Source organism: Anser brachyrhynchus (genome assembly GCF_964034855.1).
Source record: "Anser brachyrhynchus genome assembly, chromosome: 2".
NCBI classification, from domain to species: domain Eukaryota; kingdom Metazoa; phylum Chordata; class Aves; order Anseriformes; family Anatidae; genus Anser; species Anser brachyrhynchus.
The window spans coordinates 51793139-51803806 of record NC_137695.1 but is presented as its reverse complement, the minus strand read 5'-3'; the positions used below and the strand labels follow the sequence as shown (position 1 = coordinate 51803806).

At 43.0% G+C, this 10668-nt stretch overlaps 1 protein-coding gene across 3 annotated transcripts in view; it reads right to left on the bottom strand.

Annotated features, from left to right (window-relative positions):
- Positions 1-8907, bottom strand: part of RNF182 (ring finger protein 182) — a 78256-nt gene extending 69349 nt beyond the window's left edge. Inside the window, exons 1-2 of one of the 3 annotated variants that reach the window (XM_080581051.1) lie at positions 7843-8907; positions 5957-7694 (exon numbers count right to left, since the gene is read on the bottom strand). The gene's annotated coding sequence lies outside the window, so the exon portion shown is untranslated. Of the gene's footprint in view, positions 1-5956; positions 7695-7842 lie in introns of those variants that run through there. The other 2 variants (XM_080581043.1, XM_080581042.1) reach the window with 2 other exon arrangements.
- Positions 8908-10668: the final 1761 nt, after the last annotated feature.

The window sequence follows — 10668 nt, the reverse complement described above, 5'->3', positions numbered from 1 at the left end:
TTATACCTTTTTCATCGATTTTATTATTCCCCACCCCCACCCCATAACCTGTATTTTTGTATTTTTTGTCCAAAGGTGAACCATCTGCATTCAAAGATAACAATAAGCATTATGCATAAAATCACACATACCAAGCTAGTTTGTATGCCTGTGATTAAGGAATACGTAGAGAAACAGTGCACCACAAGGGGAAATTTGCCCAAAGAGAAAGTGCATCAGTCGTACACTGAACCTAAATGAATATACAAAATGCCAATGAGGGAAAGCTAAAGGACATAATCCACAAAACGCCGGGTATAAGAATTATAGCCCTTAGCTAAGCCTGATTTGTGTGTCTGTGTGTCTTACACAGCAGATAACCTAGGCTGACAGTGACCTTGAGCACTGCCACATGATTATTTGTGGTGAAGGCTGCACAGTTTTCCACCTATTTCTCCTGAGCAGGAGCTACAAGCGGGCTTGTGCTCAACCACGTGTGCCAAAGCAGTCCTTGGTACATGCCTGTGAACAGTACAGAGAGCACGGCGCTTTCTACATCTGAATGTCTCTGTCCCTCCTTTTTTTTCCCAGGACAGCTGGTGCCCATGGTCCCCCTGCTTCCCCATCCCAGCGCGGAGCTGAGCAGCAGAGCTGCACAGGCAGGGTCTTGCTCCAAGTCTATTGAGCAGCCGAGGGTGTTCAGTGACCTTCCCAACCAACACGGCTGCACCTTGGGACCCGTGATTGATTTTTGTCATCCCTATACATGAAGACAACAACTCTACATTGTGCTACAGCTACGTAGTTAAAGGTAAAGTGAAGGTGCTTTCCCCCACATCTCCTTTTTAAGTGAGCATCAGCAAAACCCTAACTCTTAGTTATTTGTAGAACAGTCTACTGGGGAGGTTAAAAAGTTACAAACAAATGCAATATCAAGGTTTTTTTTGGTTAATGGTCTGTTCCCTCTCATTTCCCTGCCAAGACCTGTGTTTGCAGTTCTCAGCTTTTCGCTGACTACAGCTGATATTATTTCTGTGTAAAGCTGTGGGAAGAGTGCTGCTGGATCTCCAGAGCAATCACGTAAATCCTGAAAAATCCACCAAGGGAATGGGTGGTGGCGAGCCTGACACGGGTTGCTGCAAGGAGTGGTGGGTCTTCTGAAGGCTGCATCTCACATCCAAGCCCTGCAAGTCTTCCCACCCTTTGATGGAAAAAGCCAAGATAGATGTGCATCTTTTATGCCATAAATGGACGTTCTCTGCTGATTTTAAGCCTTCACTCTGTTACAATGCTTCCAGACAGATGTTACAGACAGTGCAAAATAAAACAAGTAGCCCACAGACAAGATTGAAGGCGAGGGGCAATGACTAAGAGGAGAGACAGGTCCTGAGGGAAGCACAGACTGCAAAAACCCAGCACAAACTTGGGATTTACTCCCTGCAGGTTTTCAGCTGCATCTGTGAAGGGAGTAAAAATACACTATAATATTTTTGTTTGTTTTTTAAACTTTTGGATGGTGTGCCTCAGTTTACCTACCTACAAATGTGAGAGAATGAGCTGAAGTGTTGTCTCGTGCAAGGGGCAGGGAAACTGGCAATACTTACACCTTGTTGTCTACTTGGAGATGAAGGGAAGTTTATTCCCACATTGTCTTTCAGGTGAGAAGACAGGAGGCCTGAAAAGCTGCATGTTGCATAAAGGAAAAAAGGTCCTGCTGATCAGAGAAATTGGAATAATGGAAACTCATAAGAATAAAAGGCAGGAGTGTCTGCAAATGCTGGGGTCTAGAACAAGCACCTGCAAAATAAACGTGTGACAGTTTCCACCCACTCCCTTTTGCTATTTTCATCCCATATGAATTCCAGCTCTGCCAATTCACTCTCACATCTGTTCTCAGACTTGGTATCAACACCAATTTAATCACATTCTTTCCATCTACCGAGCTGTTAGTGCAGGTTTACGTGCAAGCCAGGAGAAATTAACCCTCTGCCTTTGTTAGCCCCAGATACCACTCCTCCCTTGCAATGTGGCTGCTGGTGGGGTTGAGGAGGGCAACTGAGCTGGTGGGGAAGCTCCAGCTCCCCTGATCGGTCAGTGCGCTGAGCACAGCACTGCTCAGATGTGTCTCATACGGGCTGTGCAGTCTCCATCCCTGAAGGTTTTAAAAGCCTAAGTGGATGAAGCCCTGAGCTACCTGGGCAGCACCACAGCTCACCCTGCTTTGAGCAGGAGGTTGGACTAGAGACTCCTGAGCTCTCCTCCCACCTCAGTTATTCCATAGGTCTATACTCTTCATGGTCAGAGGACCATTATTCATCACTACTTTGGGAGATTTCCATCAGGTATAGACCACTCCAAGACATCTGCTTGCTGCACTAATGACCAAAGGTACCTCAAAATTGCGTAGACTACAGTACAAAGAGTAGCTGCAAGATAGAAGAAAAATGAACAATAGACAATTTTGTGCCTCAAAAAAGGACAGTGAACCCTTGTCCATCAGTTAAAAACAAGTGAATGAAAATGCAGGTTAAAAATGCAGTATTGTTTACAATAAACTTGATTTTTAAACTCCACCTCTTTGCTCAAGGACAAACATACAAGAAGAAAAGGGACACTAGCAGAGGCACCTTTCTGTATTCGGTCTTTTTTCAATATGAAATACTCTTTTTGGTAGCCCTTGCAGAAATTCAGTCTCCAACATCTCTGCACTTGAATTTTGCAGGAGTTCATAATATGTAACACTTAATAAAGACATTTTTTCCTGCATCCCATCCCTAGATTTCAGAGCTGTACAATAGCAATGGGCAAGAGGCTACAAACATATGCACTGGTTTATGCAACCAGGCGATTGCTGAGCCACACCAGTTTTTACATGTCAGTAAGAAAACCCACAACCTGTAGCTCAGCTGTGGTGAGTGAGCCTCCTGCTCACAAGCCAAGGACACTTTCCCTACACTTGTGGTGCTCTACATGGCCTTTGTCCTCATAGACATTTGTGCTCAGAGACCGCAGCCTAGTGGAGCAGTGCAGCAGGAGGTCACTGATGGAGCGGGACACAAACTGCTCTCATCTTTCTCTGTACTGCCTCACACAGCTCCCGTCCTATATGAACACCTGCTAAGTGTGCAGAGCAGTATCTACAAGCAAATCAGGTTGATGGACCCTTTGTCCTACTTACTATAGAAATACAGTGGAGGGAATCCAGGCTGTTGTGACCATCTCACTACCCTCTGCTTAAAAGGAGGCTAAGACACTGGTTGAAGTACTCCTTCCCTTGGAAAACAAAAAAAAAACAACTCTCCCTCTCCACACAAGAAAAGCATCAGCAAAGATGACATGAAGCACTCCTACATTTACCACCTTTCCTAAAAAACAGAGTTTGACAATGTTTGCAGTGACCCTTGAAGAAGAGTGTCTCCTCTTAATTCATGCTTCCTGTCACCTAAACAGGTGTCAAATCTCCTGGGTTTGTCTTCTCACAGCTTCTTTCCATTTCACTTCATCTTAACAGCTGTAAACGTCTCTGGCAAATTATGCTAGTACATTTCCATTAACATTAGCAAAAGAAAAAAAGTCAACTCTGCTGACAACAATTGTCAGTGTATGAAGATTAATCTTTATATAGCACGCAGAGCGAGAGTCTGTTCTACATCTTCCAGCACAGCCCATACCTTGATTCTTCTCAACAATCACTTTCATGCGAGAGCCGCTGTATTTTAGCACTAATATGTTCACACCACTATTCTCTCAGGCTTCACAATTCATGTTGTGGTTGGCAAACTATTTCTCTTCTGGCTCGCAGCACAGAAGACAAATGAAGTTACCCAAATTCCTAGGAAGCAAAATACAGCTTTGTTCCATTTTGCAGCAATACTCACTGGCTCAGCTTATTTATGGCTAGTAGCACGGAAAGAGTTAAAGCTTTTGCTGTATTAAATAGCAACACACAACCGAACATGCAGGAGGCCTACCCTGACATAGACGCGATGGCATGGCAAGCGTTAAAGCTCGGTGTATGGTAAATTAGGGCTTTGAAAACCACCTCAGTTGGGAGCAATTTTGGTAAATTTTTAAACATGTATTACCAACTCTCCTTCTCCTCCCCCTTCAAAACAGTCTTTTAGGATTGGTCACTTTGGAGAAAAAAAATAAAATAAAGCGTTGACACTTGACATACTCGATCCGTCCATAAACGTAAATATGCCTGAACTGCAGTGGGATTTTTCTTTTACTAAAGAGCATGTGGAAGCAATTACCTGAATGTAAATGTGATAAAGAATGGATGAAATGCAAACCAAATGATGCCTTATTACTTAATATAAAGAGACTGTTCTGCGAGATCAAAGTTGTGCAGCACAAAATGTAATGGGCTTCACTAGAGAGAAAGGCTTCAGAGATTTGTTTAAAACATGGCTGCATTTTAATGAAATGCTAAGTAGACAAAACTGGGATAGGTTTAAGGAGTTTACCAGAACCTGACCTATGGTCTTCAATAACATCTTTTCTCTCCTCCTGCCTTCTCCCACTCCATGCAGTTCCCAGATGCTGCAAGCACAGCAACGAGAAACTTTCCTGGCTTCATCATGGTGGGGGATGCAAACCCCCCTATGCCAGGGCATGAAAGAAATGTCACCTCCAGCACCCCTTGGGCACACCAGCAAGGCAGAGACCCAAATCCTCCATGCGTTTCTACAGCATCCCTTGTGCTTGGAGGCCTGCATCCCCCGGTGACCGCTCTGTGTCCAGGCACTGCCTCAGCACATTTTTGTCCTTTGAATCACTAGAAATGAGGAAAAGCAGTGAGATAACTTCTCCCAGGAATAAAAGAACTGAAGCAGAGAAGAAACCTAGAGGGTCATTTCCAAAGGTTTTCCCACCTTACACCATTTAATAAAATAAATTCCCATCAAGAGCCTTTTAGAGAATAATCTCTACCACCTTCTCCAGCATTATTTTTACTTCCAGCCTCTTTGTACTTATTTATCTTTTTAAAAAGCAGTATGAAACAGGCAAAGAGAAGGGATACTAGGAAAATGGTGTGGTGGTTTCTGCAAAACTCCACCACAACAGCGGAACTTGTCCTCTTGGCCTTCCCTCCCATGCCCCTCCCTGCCAGGGAGCTGCTGTTTATTGCTTTAGCCCAGCTGTTGTTTCCGATCATGTAGATTGGGCCATCATCTTTGTCAGAAGTCCACAGAGTACACAGCACAATGATTGATAATGCTGGGTCCTAGCAGAATATAAATCAATGAGTAATAAAGTTATGCATCCAAGTCACGCTTTGGGAAAGTGACCTGACATTGGACTGTAAGCATTAATTAAAAAAAAAAAAAAAGTATTAAGCTAGGAATATTGGGTCTTGATTTACTGAAAGGATTAAAAAATAATGCAAGTTAAAAGGAAGCATTAATTCTGTGCATGCTCTTATCTCCTAAAGCATTAGCTCTTCCAAAGAAATTCTAAATGTTAAACTCCTGAAGGGACTACTTTCTTCTGTTTTTTAGTTACACACAATAGTAAGGACCATTTTGTGAATGAGTCTCATGCTTACACCTCCAATAAAACCACAGTACTGCACCTCGTGCTAATTTAACAAGCTTGTAAAGAAAACACCCATCATAACAAAATCATGATTGAATCAGACATTTTCCTTTCTCGTCAGTTACAAATTATTAAGTATTGTTATTAAAAACTCCTTGTTATGCATTATTTTTGCAGCAGTCACAGAGTTCAAAGAAGCTTAGGGAGCAAATATGGAACATACTCTCCATGTCAAAAGACACAGAGTTTAAGGTGGTTTTGATCCTGTGAACACTAATTCTTTCATTTTAGATTGGTTGTTCATGGGAATAAATATCAAAATGATACCAAGCACATGCACGGTCAGAACATAATTAGACGTGAGCATGACAGGTTGCAAGACAAAAGAAAAGGGAGAAAAGAAAATGGAAAAATACAACAATAGAGTACAGCTCACCTGGGTGAGTTACGTGCTCATCCTGATGTTCCGGCAGATTTTCTGGTTTCCCTTCTTCCCAGTTTGCCTGGGGCTAGAAGCAACAGAGGGCTAGGAAAAATGGGATGGGGTAACTGGGCCAGGGCTGAACCAGCAGAGCAATTCAGGGTAACAGTGGTGTGGCAGACTATCAGCTGAGAGACTTCCCCTCTTACAGCAGCAATCCAGCTTTCAAACACAGCCTTACATTTTTTAAGTGCTTATTCGCCCCATCCCACCATTGTTCACACCCCACAGGAAAGTTAACTTAGAACCAGACAAATGCAGGGCTCGGGGCTGCTCTCCCTCCAGCAGCTGAGCACCTCATCATCCTCTGCAACGTGAAGAGGGTTGGGCCGTCTCCCACAGGAGACTGAAAGTTGGTCAGCAGCTCCTCATTACCTTATTATCTTCATTACGTGGGGGGAATGGTCAAGGCAGAATAATTTGATAGTATGTGGGTCATACGCTTGGAAGCTCATTTTCACATTCAGAGCATCAGCAGCCCATTATTTCACGGACTGCTCGTTTTTAAAAATAAAACTTGTTACCACTGCCACACAAGCTAACTCTGAGAGACACAGCTGGTCCAAAGCATCCCACATGAACACCCTTGTAACAGCACAGTCCAGTCTCTTCCTCACTATGGTGCTGTATAAAAGTGGATTTTTATTTTTTTTTAATTTTGGCATTTTTGTTATTTTCTCTAAGCTTTATTTATTTATTTATTTATTTATTTATGAGATAATGATTGGGCTGTGAGGTTTTTTTTGCTCTTCTAAAACTTTTCTAGGAGTCTCACACACATGGCAGTGCTCTCAGTGAAAGGGTAAGATGCTAGCTGTGGGGATGGACTTCAATTTAGGATGCTTGCTACATGCTTGGTGGATTTGTACTATTTTAGGTATATTCTAATTATTTTCTAGGGCAGGACAGATCCCTTGCTAAACAAGCCCATATAAACAGAGCCGCTTTTGTTATGCAATTCCCCTTCCACTTGCAATGATACAAATGTGTCTTCCTGTGGGATTAATTCACACCTTCAAATTCATAATACCAGAGCCTACTTTGTGCCTGCAACACCCAGTAGCACCGTTGATTTCACACAGCTGTAACTGTGAGCAGAATCCGGCCTTTGAATTTCTGATGTGTGCAGATGGGCAAGGGGACCAGGGCTGGACAGCGCTCTGGAGACAGGGTTTGACAGTTCTGCTCCCAGTTAAATAAGCAGCAGCAGGCTGCTGAGGCAGCTGGAGAAGGTTCTCTGTCCTCATCTGACACACAGTGCTTGTTTCTGTTCTCAAGAAGGCCCAGTGCCTGGCACAGCATTTGAGTCAACTACTAGATCCACTTCTGCCACCAGCCACTCGTCAATCCCTAGTGTACAAAGGGGAGCTGTACTATCTGTCCTCCTCAGCCACGGACACACACTTGGATTGTGGAGAGGTGATCTTTAGAAACTTGAAATCCATGGTTTCATTTCCTTTTAAAAACATGTTCAGGATTTCTTTCTTTCCTTTTTTTTTTTTTCTTTTTCTTTTTGGTGATGAGCACTTTCTTTAAACTAAAGTAAAATAGGTTCATCTCCAAGGAGACGTGGGAAGCTGTTTTTGGAAAAACTAATTTTGAGAAGAAGTCAAAGCTAACAACAGGAATGCACGAAAAAAGGCTGTGGTGGCACATGTGTCATCTCTGGCTCTGACACCAACTCCCCCGAGACCTAAACAAAGAGAAAAAGCAGAACAGTGGCCATCCACCCCTGTCATACAGCCTCGATTCCTTAGCAAGGACAACTTGCTTGGAAGTGCTCTTTGTCCTGCCCACACACATCACAGATGGTCTACTTCTGCAGAGCAGAAAACACACACCTGCTAGAGCACACTCAGGGCAAGGGTGTGTGGGAAGCCCAGGGCATGCACCCAGCTCCAGGGTTGCTCCAGGTGTCCTTTCAGGCCATCCGCTTCTCCCACCTGCTTTTATTTGTTTCAGAGAGCTGACTTTGCCCTTTTAAACAAAACCTGTGCTGCCTAATCACATGAGGACGTAACCTGGTGTCTGCAATATCGCAGCCACTTCCGTGATGAATTGGATTTGTCAGCCTCTGGGCTGTGGTCTTATAATGTGCTATATTATTAAGTTTCTGTGCCTTAAGATGCCGGTTAATGGAATAACCTCTTTGTCTTTATTAGAAAGAGCCCGCAGCTTTATTAAGTTACATAATTTACAACCAATAATGTAATCAATAAAACATTAACAAACATGTAACCTTAGACAAACCTCCCATATTGATTTATTTAAACATTCTCACAAAGCCTGCCTTTGGATGAAAAATAAACCATACAGACAGGTGGCAACCCCAAAAAACACTTGATGATTTAAGGTGTGGGCAGTGCAGGACAAAACAAATGGAATTGGAAATACACCTCGTCCTCCTCCGCTCTCCATGAACCCCCGTCAGAAGCGTCACTGTTTGCCACTTGTACACAGCGACAAAGCTGCAGGCTTTCCTGAAACCAGCCTGCAAACGTAACCCATCACACCATTTAGCCCAGGGGGGTGGAGGCCAGAGGGTGGGTGGGGGGAGGAGGAGGTATCAGAGCCCCCCGAGGCAGTGCCCTGGTGCTGTCCCTCACACAGACTGGATGCAGCATCTCCTTCGTCTCCTGCTCCTGCCCATGAGGTTAGAGATAGACTTCCAAACTGAAATGCCCAGGACAGGCACAGAGAATTTTCTTTGCATCTTTCAGTTTGGAAGGAAGCTCCACTTTGCTCTTTAGTGCCCCCGCTTTACGGGGAAAATAGTGCATGTTACAAAGCACAGCAGTCACCGCAAAGTTAAAAATGAATGAAAATATTCTCTCAACACAGACAAAAATGAATGCCTGAAAAGCTGTATTATTTGGTTGGGCTTGACCCTGGGGTTTCTCAGGCGATCTTTAACCAGCTGTGGTGTTATCAAACTTGACCTAGACCTGTGTCTGCATGAGGTAGTTAAGTTGTATTTAACAGCAGGTAAGCAACTCATTTCTCTGCTGCAATACCTTATGTACATATATTTTCCAACCATGCAGGAAGCTTCTGATGTTTCATGAGCGCAGTTTAGTGGATGATACCTATATACCTGAAGTTATGGTTTTGATGCAATCAGGAGAGCTAGTATTTTATTATCCCTTCCTCTCTATTTTCAAGACTGTGAAAAAAAAAAAAACATCAGACACTGTCTGCTAGGGAATCTATGTGCATTATAGCATGACAGAATTGCATCAATGATAATTTCACAGGTAATTTAGAACTAGGCTGGAGAAAGCAGCAGAAAAAGCATCATGGGGAACATTCCTGCACAGGAAAGGACAGAGAGCAGCCATGCATCTTCTCTATCTTCTGTTTCAGTGATTTTCTGAATGCATACACGTAATTTCTGGAACACCTAAATGCTTAATCTTTTTGTAACCTATATCCTTGAGTGGTACGTTTATGTAAGAAAACTTTTAAGGACATTGCTTTAAATAACAGCAACAAAAACAACAACAGAAAAATCTATTCATTTTGAAAGACTTTGAAAGGTTTCCTTTTCAAAAGGGATGCAGTTGAGATGGAGCAATAAAGCTTCCCAGCAAATATTGGGGACTGGTGTGCAGAGTTCCCACATCCCCTTTGGAGACTTTATCATTTAACAGCCACAACTCCCCTTTATTAGATCACTATAAAACAAGTGCCTGGAGGGAGTCAGAAATGAATTGAATTTTGTAGATTTAAATGATTGTGTGGGACCTTTTTGGTTTAATATATACCCTGGAGAGGTTTGCTACTAGAACTTGGGAACTTTATAATAAGAATAATTCCTTAGCTAGAGATCTTTATCTTGTTACATTAATGATTCACTGGGGGGTTCTACTGCAAAATGAAGGGAAAATTTTAAAAAGGCTATTAGATCAAATGTTCTTATGGAGACGTGTGCAGGGATGGTCAACAAAGATTTATAGGCTGGTGAGATAAGGAGTTTACTGTCCTTGTGCTGTATGTACAGGACAGCTGGCGGCTTCAGCATTTGGTCCTCTCTGCACTGTTACTGTCAGTGCTGTCTCCAGCTCACAACCAGCACGTAGCAAGGTAGAGTTTTGTAGATTGCCTCCCACTTGTGCACTGCAAAGTTTGCATGTAACAAGGAATTCACATAACAGTAGTTGTAACTACCTTAGCTTCAACAATATAGACCAAATTCTGCATCCAGACCAATTTTTTTTTTACATCTTTCCCTTTATCCCAGAGGTTTTGCAGTACTAGCACTCAGCCCTGCCACATCAGTTCCAGCATGTACTATTTATAGTGCCTGCAGTTCCTGCTGGGTTTGGTGACTGTTCAAGGTCTCTAAATAGCAACTGTGAGGTCTCCCAGGAGGTGCCATTTGGAGAATGCAGATTCTGATCGTACTTTGTCCATCCAAAACATTTGCCACATTTCAACCATTTATAGTTGTGACTGTAAAGGGCTTTGAAAGCCAGTTTCCTCTATCACACCTGCGATCATGGCCCACCAGTTTTAATAATAATATCACAGAACTGCAGGATCAACTGCAATTCCCATGGCTGAAGCTAAGCACCCAAAAATAACAAGATGATTAGGAACACATGGAGTGAGACTTTAGGCCTGAGGAGGGTGATTTTTTCATCCAGAATGAATTCCCATTGACACTC